At 44.4% G+C, this 8,314-nt stretch overlaps 1 pseudogene; it reads right to left on the reverse strand.

Annotated features, from left to right (window-relative positions):
• Positions 1 to 5,508: 5,508 nt before the first annotated feature.
• LOC126475788 (5S ribosomal RNA) lies at positions 5,509 to 5,626 on the reverse strand (annotated as a pseudogene).
• Positions 5,627 to 8,314: the final 2,688 nt, after the last annotated feature.

Genomic DNA, 8,314 nt, shown 5'->3' on the forward strand with positions numbered 1-8,314 from the left:
TACGAAAATATTTTTCTTTTACAGCAATCCTGAAACTGACGGAATTTATTACTGGTTTCACATTTGTGCATTCATAGGCGGATAGTCAACGTTGAAGTTTAACAATCTGTTGGTTCTTTCAATTTCTAAAGCAAATAACTTAAACGTATAGTGAAGTGTGTTTTATCAATGATAATTAAACGTTCAGGTCGGCTTGGGAATATTTAACCATTTTCTGCTAACAGAGACAGTCTTGTGTTCCATAGCTAACGCCGGGAAAGAATTCAGTAAATATTTAAAAAACCACTGCATTTAGAAAATGTGTGCCAAGGCCGAAATACGTAAAAAAAATTTAATTTATACAAGTTTCAACTAAATGTTCTTAATCAGTTAGTATGAATGTATCAGCATGAGAGGGTTGACTAAGGTTCACGTAATTTTAAATGTGCTTGATTCTGTCTAAATGAATTTTTATTACCACACGTAAATAAGTGGTTCTACAACAAAGTTCTTACTGAAAGAAAAAATAGCAAAAATATATAAAGCAACATTTCCATCCCCAAACATTTTCAAATCAAATCAATTCATTTAATTTTTTTTTATTTCATTAAAAGCTGTACAGGTTCAAATGGCTCTGAGCATTATGGGACTTAACATCTGAGGGTATCGGTCCCCTAGAACTTAGAACTACTTAAACCTAACTAAGGACATCACGCACATCCATGCCCGAGGCAGGATTCGAACGTCCGACGGTAGCGGGCGCGCGGTTCCAGACTGAAGTGCCTAGAACCGCTCGGCCACAACAGCCAGCTAGCTGTACAGGGTAAAAACTGTAACGAGAGAGAGAGACTGCGACACACCCAGCAACTGAGAATATGTTCGAGAATCCTGCAATAAACCGATGTTAAGGATATTGGTCTGTTATTTTGAGGATCCATTTTATTGTCAAATTGACCATGGATTAGACTGCCCTAAGGCAGTGTTCATCAGAATATAAAATTACATAGGATTACATGTAATCACACCATGTGTGAAAAACAACTGAGCAAAAGTGCCCTCGTCAAATAGAAACTGTCAGGTGAATCTTCGCTGGTGTATTTGTAAAGATGTGGAACTTTGTATCTGCAATGTGCAGCTGGAGTCAGTCCAAACAAATACTTCTTGTGAAATCTTTCATGAAATGCGCACTGTTGACGGATAGCACCAATTTGTTTGACGATTGTTAAAATGGAATTTTATCTTAGAAGGTAGTTTTGCAAATGCTACTCTGAGATGAACACGTTGGCACAGGAGAAAATTTGGTGACGGGTCGCTTCAAATCAATCACACGACGACTAAAATAAATAAATAAATAAATAAATAAAAGCATACAATGTTGGCTTGAAACATAAATGACTCAATGATCGCTACTTCCTTATGCGCACGTAGAGGCAGTGAACGCGCAGTTGACCACGTGACTCCATTGCTGTGCCACCTGTATACGATTAACGATTCATGTGTGCGTGCGCACTGGAGTGAATAATCTTTGCCCCCTCGAAATTATATGTGGCATATCTGAACGCTGCTGAAGTTGCAGGCAATAAGCTATTAGAGATAAAGTTGTCGATGCAGATGCTGGCTGTAAAGTTACCTATTATTAGATACACAGAAGAGACGGCTGGTAACATCAGACAAGTCGAAAGACTGATGAGTTACCCGGAAGTGTAATCTTTTCCGTCCATTCTGTACACGTGTTGCTACTTAAGTGTGTTACCTCACAGACTGTTATGCAGCACGAGTGCATGTGTGTGCATACCTTGTTTACGTTACAAAGTCAGGCACCTGTGCGCGGAATTACCTGCCGCAGCGTCACGGAATACCACGCGCGGCTGACAAAGGAGTGCCTGGCATCGCACGAGGAAGCGACACCTGGCCGCCGCTAATGAAATATGACGCCCGGTGGCGGCGCGGGGCTGCCTTCCCGGGAGGCATTGCGCTGCTGCCGGAATTAGCGCCGGCGCGGAAACTGGCCGACAATAAGCGAGTTGCCGTGAAAGGAAAGTTGCAGTCGGTGGTCCGGCGCTCTGGGCGCAAAGAGGCGCGCAGGGAGAGAGCCGGCCGCGGACGAAAAAGAGTCGCTCTGGCAGCAATAAACGGTGGACGGCGTCCTGCTGGGCACCGCCAGCCTACTGCGAGTCGAGGACGCTGCGCGGTATCAGATAGCGCCAGCAGCTGATAAAACTTTGTTGCCAGTATTTCCAGAAATCGTATAAAGGATTCATTGCAGGGAAGTTTTAGCTGGGCATGTCCAAGAGATCTGGGAGAGAAAATTTCTTAAGAGAGAGAGCAAGCCTAATGATGGCTACACGGCAAATGAATTTCCGATCAGACTTCTAAGCGGTATCCCATATCCCACTGGGTGAATACCATGCTGGTTACCACGTTACGCCTCAGATGCACTCTGCGCAAACTTAAGTACACTTTCTCAAACTTGCACACAGAATTTTTTCTATATGCAGGCACATTCGGTTCACCGCTTTTGTCCTGGTGATGGTTCAAAATGGTTCAAATGGCTCTGAGCACGATAGGACTTAACATCTGAGGTCATCAGTCCCCTAGAACTTAGAACTACTTAAACTTAACCTAAGGACATCACACACATTCATGGCCGAGGCAGCATTTGAACCTGCGACCGTAGCGGTCGAGCGGTTCCGGACAGAAGCGCCTAGAACCGCTTGGACACCGCGGCCGGCTTGTCCTGGTGATGCTGAGGGGAGAGTGGAGGGTGAACAGGACACTGATGGCCTTAGCAATTTGGTGTCCTTACATAATCAGCACCAGAATAAAGAGTTTTGATCTATCTTCCAGCCTCCCTCCTCCCAGCCCCATTCTATACGCGTGATAAACCTCCAAGGGTAAATCGAATTCGTCCCATCCTTTTGCTAACATATGTGGACTTCATGCAGTCACTGCTGTACTTACACAGCGTCGCTCCTCTGTTGGAAGAGGGGTCACGTAAGGGGAGTCATTCACCCGACACACACACGCACTCATGCCGTGATATCGGGCGTCTTTCGAGGGTAATTGTGTAATGAGGGAATCGTGCCCTCAGATTTAAGTAAAGGTCTCCCTAGCACGTGACTTCACGGTGGTGCTACGTCGTGATGAAATATGGAATTTTCGTCGTGTAGTTGCAGAAAAAGCTATGTGTCCAAAATATCCGAGTACAGAATACGATTCCTATAACTGCACCGGTATTTTGTCGACAGCCTGTAGTACACAGTCCAGTCACATTAATGTGGTCACCAACTATGGTCGACCTGCACTGACCACTCATAGACTGCATCAAGCGTCACTAGCAAAAGCGGAGTATATAAAGCTTGCCGGGGAGACGTGGTAAATAGTTCGCTGTAGCAATGCGGATACATAGCGAATTATCTGACGTCCAAACGGGAATGATCTTTGACTTTCTGGCCGAGGGTGGAAGCATTTCCGTGACAAATATTTCTAAACTGTTCACGTGCCACCATGGTTAACGTACACCGTGCATGCCAAAACGACACTAAGAAAAATCAGCGCCGAGGCAATTGTGTTGCACCACGATCCATAAGTGATGGGGTCAACAATGGCTATGGAGATGTGTACGGGCGAATAGACGTGCAACTGTTGAACAATTGGCCTCCGAGATGAAGCAAGTGGTTTCCAACACATCCTACGATGTCATTCTCGGGTTCGGTGACGCTTGAGACAGCAAGGTGTCAACCTACACAAAAAAATCCACAATTATATCAGACTTCACAGTTATGCCCTCGCCACCGTCGACGCGTCAAGTGATGTCAAGGTTGTCACACAGTTTTTTGCCCCATATTTACTTCTTCCGATGCCACGGCAATGAAGGTCACAGCCGTGATTCTTGTTGTTGAAATAACACAGATTTCTTAAGGGTGACTCAGGAAAGCTTTTCCGACACACCGCTGCTCACTGTCGCCACGTACATCCTTCGGGGGTGGCACAAAGGGCATAAAGAAAACCATTTCCTTTGGGCGTTGATTCGGGGTCGAAAACGACAGTTTGATTTTAATGAGAGACAGGACGAAGTTCTTGACATTTGCTGAAACTGTTGACAACGCCAAGCACGATTCAACGCTTCTATACTAGCACTGTAGGCCAGCAACCCCAGTGAAAACGATCGCATGCCTTGGAGGGCGACTGCTGTTTTTGCTCTAGTGAGCGGTGTGGAACCACTAGGGAGTGTTGAAAACAATTTTACAAAACTAGGTGGTCAGAAGCAGCAAACTGTGCTTATAGTCTTCAGCCTTCCTGTTTGGAACCCTCCTGAGGCGTGATCGCGGAGGGGTGCGACAGTGGCATATGTGTCAAGAAAACAGAAAAGGTTTCCCCAGGCTCCCGCTTTTGCGACACTCTCAGTGCCAACTGCCCTCCTTTGTTAGGCACTTTGAAAATGTACCTGTATAGAACAAACGGTGATGGACTCCTCGACACTTGTAAACAGGCAACCTCTTGTCAGTCCTCCTTTTCTGCATGCCTACTACCAGGTAGCCCGCCTTCAGGCGCCTAGCACGCTGTACACAGATACATTTTCAGAACAAAGCTACATTCTATTGCACGCTCTAGATACAACAACAGACCAGATAGTCTGCATGACTGGTAAAAATATAACACACATTATTTTAAGATAATTTCAGATCTCTTAGTTTAACTAAGGGTTATGGTGTGAAGGGAAATAAGCCAGCAGTTATTATAGTTAGTTGTAACTTATTTGTGAGGTTTACGTGATATTATGTTCGAGCAAGAAGATGCGAGGCCGCAAGTTGATTGTGCTGCCCTGACCTACCACTTTACTAAGGGCCTTTGACTGTAGCTGCGGTCACCAACTTCTATGTACGTCTGGTCACGGGTTACTGAGAAACTAACACGCCATTTTCGATCGAAGAACAGCGGCACAGGTGATAGCTCTGTATACTGAATTTAGCATCCTGTGTGCTACAGCCGGCCGTGGTGGTCTAGCGGTTCTAGGCGCGCAGTCCGGAACCGCGCGACTGCTACGGTCGCAGGTTCGAATCCTGCCTCGGGCATGGATGTGTGTGATGTCCTTAGGTTAGTTAGGTTTAAGTAGTTCTAAGTTCTAGGGGACTGATGACCGCAGATGTTAAGACCCATAGTGCTCAGAGCCATTTGAAACATTATGCTACAAAATCTCCTACAAATACGAACACATGTTCTTCGTACTACAGTCTCTTCTTCTTTTCTTCTTCTGTCTACAATGCAGTACCGTCCGCTTTCTTGTCTCTCTTTCTCTATCCGTGCTTCGTCAGGTTAAACTCCTCCCGAACAGGTCATGAATTCCCAATGGTACCTACCGGCCGCCGCGCCATCCTCAGCCCATAGGCGTCACTGGATGCGGATATGGAGGGGCATGTGGTCAGCATACCGCTCTCCCGGCCGTATGACAATTTCCGAGACCGGTGCAGCTACTGCTCAATCAAGTTTCTCCTCAGTTTGCCTCACAAGGGATGAGTGCACCCCGATTGCCAACAGCTCTCGGCGGACCGGATAGTCACCCATCCAAGTACTGGCCCAGCCCGACAATGCATAACTTCGGTGATCTGACGGGAACCAGTGTTACCACTGCGGCAAGGCCGTTGGCTTGCTTCGTCAGATTGCAGGCCTTCAAGTCTGTGTGGATAGTATCTAGCCAACGTTGCCTTGGTCTGTTGCTATAACCGTACACGGAAAATTAGCAAACTTTCGTTATTCATTATCTTTTCAGGTGTTTCTCTTTCACTATCCAGTAGTGTATTTATTCAATGTTGAAACATTTTCTGATAGTCTCTCCTGTATATTAGGTTAATTTGCTTTGCGAATTGTCAATGCCAGTGGAAAATAAACATACCGGTTGATAGCGATAGTAAAGCACATTAGTCATTTACTGTCACTGTGAACCGACACGTTTAGTTTCCACTGGCACTGAGGACTCACAAAGCAAGTTAACTTTAAATACAGGAAGGGCTAAACAAATAATCGTCAACCCGGCAAAATCACAACACAGACACAGTGAACAGTTAAACAGTCGAAGCATTGTACATATCGACATTATCATATGCTACCTCATTATCTGCCATAGACCAAGTGTACAAATATTGTCGTATCAAAATGTACATTGTCAGCATCATAACAAATAAACTTCCTATGCCACCTTACTTGATTAACCGCCATTGATTCAACCTGACCAACACAAAACCGTATTATATCTTAACTGTGGAGCGTACGTTCCCGTTTGCCTGGTTGCATGCAATATTCTGGCAGTTACATTGGTTATTAATGTATCTACATCTACATCTACATCCATAACCATACTGCGCAAGCCACCTGGCGGTGTGTGGCGGAAGGTACCTTGAGTACCTCTATTGGTTCTCCTTCTATTCCAGTCAAGTATTGTTCTTGGAAAGAAAGATTGTCGGTACGCCTCTGTGTGGGCTATAATCTCTCTGATTTTATTCTCATGGTCCCTTCGCAAGATATACGTAGGAGAGGGCAAATATAGTGCTTGACTCCTCGGTGAAGGTGTGTCCTCGAAAATTCAACAAAAGCCCGTACCGAGCTGCTGACCGTCTCTCCTGCAGAGCCTTCCACTGGTGTTTATCTATCATCTCCGTAACGCTTTCTCTATTACTAAATGATCCTGTAACGAAGCGCGCTACTCTCCTTTGGATCTTCTCTATCTCTTCTATCAACCCTATCTGGTACGAATCCCACACCGGTGAGCAGTATTCAAGCACTGGGCGAACAAGTGTACTGTTACCTACTTCCTTTGTTTTCGGACTGCATTCCTTAGCATTCTTCCTATGAATCTCAGTCTGGCATCTGCTTTACCGACGATTAATTTTATACGGTCATCCAATTTTAAATAACTCCTAATGCCTACTCCCACATAATTTATGGAATTAACTGCTGCCAGTTGCAGACCTGCTAGATTGTAGCTAAATGATAAAAGATCTTTCTTTCTAGCTATTCGCAGCATATTACGCTTGTCTACATTGAGAATCAATTGCCATTCCCTGCATCATGCGTCAATTTGTTGGAGATCTTCCTGCATTTCAGTACAATTTTCCATTGTTACAACCTCTCGATATACCACAGCATCATCCGCAAAAAGCCTCAGTGAACTTCCAATGTTATTTACAAGGTCATTTATACATATTTTGAGCAGCAACGGTCCTACGACACTCTCCTGCGGCACACCTGAAATCACTCTTACTTCGGAAGACTTCTCTCCATTGCGAATGACTTGGTGCGTTCTGTTTTCTAGGAACTTTTTAATCCAGTCACATAATTGGTCTGATTGTCCATATGCTCTTACTTTTTTCATTAAACGACCCATGTCTATGGCCCTCTGAGTCTCGTGGACGAATAGCGCGAGCCGGGTTTCACACGATCGTCTTTTTCGAAACCCATTCTGATTCCTAAAGAGTAGATTTCTAGTTTCCAGAAAAGTAAATATACTCGAACATAATACTTGTTCGAAAATTCTACAACTGATCGACGTTGGAGATATAGGTCTATAGTTCTGCACATCTGTTCGACTTCCCTTCTTGAAAAGGGGGATGACCTGTGCCCTTTTCCAATCTACGCTCTTCTAGAGACCTACGGTACACCGCTGCACGAAGGGGGCAAGTTCGTTCGCGTACTCTGTATCCAATGGAAGTGGTATCCCATCAGGTCAAGTGGCCTTTCCTCTTTTGAGCGATTTCGATTGTTTTTCAAACCGTCTGTGATTTATTTCGATATCTACCATTTTGTCATCTGTGCGACAATCTAGAGAAGCAACTACAGTGCAGTCTTCCTCTGTGAAACAGCTTTGCAAAAAGACATTTAGTATTTCATATTTGTAACGGCTTATCTCGCGCTTACATTAACTTGAACTTGCAATGTTAATCACTTAAATATGTTACCTAGGGACATTTATTCCCTAAATTTCATTATTCTACACAAATTATTATTTAGTATTGTGACATCTTTTTCCGGCAGTGTATCTCCTTTCATTCGTTCCAATATTGTAATTAATTGAAGTCGAATATGAAAATATAAACGGATGAGGAAAACGTTTGACTTCCTTCAGCTGAACTGAATGATCTGGATGTTGCAACGCAGTACTGTGACGATAAAGAAGTAGAAGTTCGAATGCTGTTGGCTACGTTGATGCTAGAGATGTTGTAGTTGATCTGGCAATTTCTTCAGTGGCTATATGATCAGCTCCACGTAAAAAAGTCGCATGGTACGTACATTTTTGTAGAAAAATGCAACTGTAGCACGTGTGGGAGAGCGGAATGAAGTT

Source organism: Schistocerca serialis, chromosome 4, assembly GCF_023864345.2.
Source record: "Schistocerca serialis cubense isolate TAMUIC-IGC-003099 chromosome 4, iqSchSeri2.2, whole genome shotgun sequence".
NCBI lineage: Eukaryota > Metazoa > Arthropoda > Insecta > Orthoptera > Acrididae > Schistocerca > Schistocerca serialis.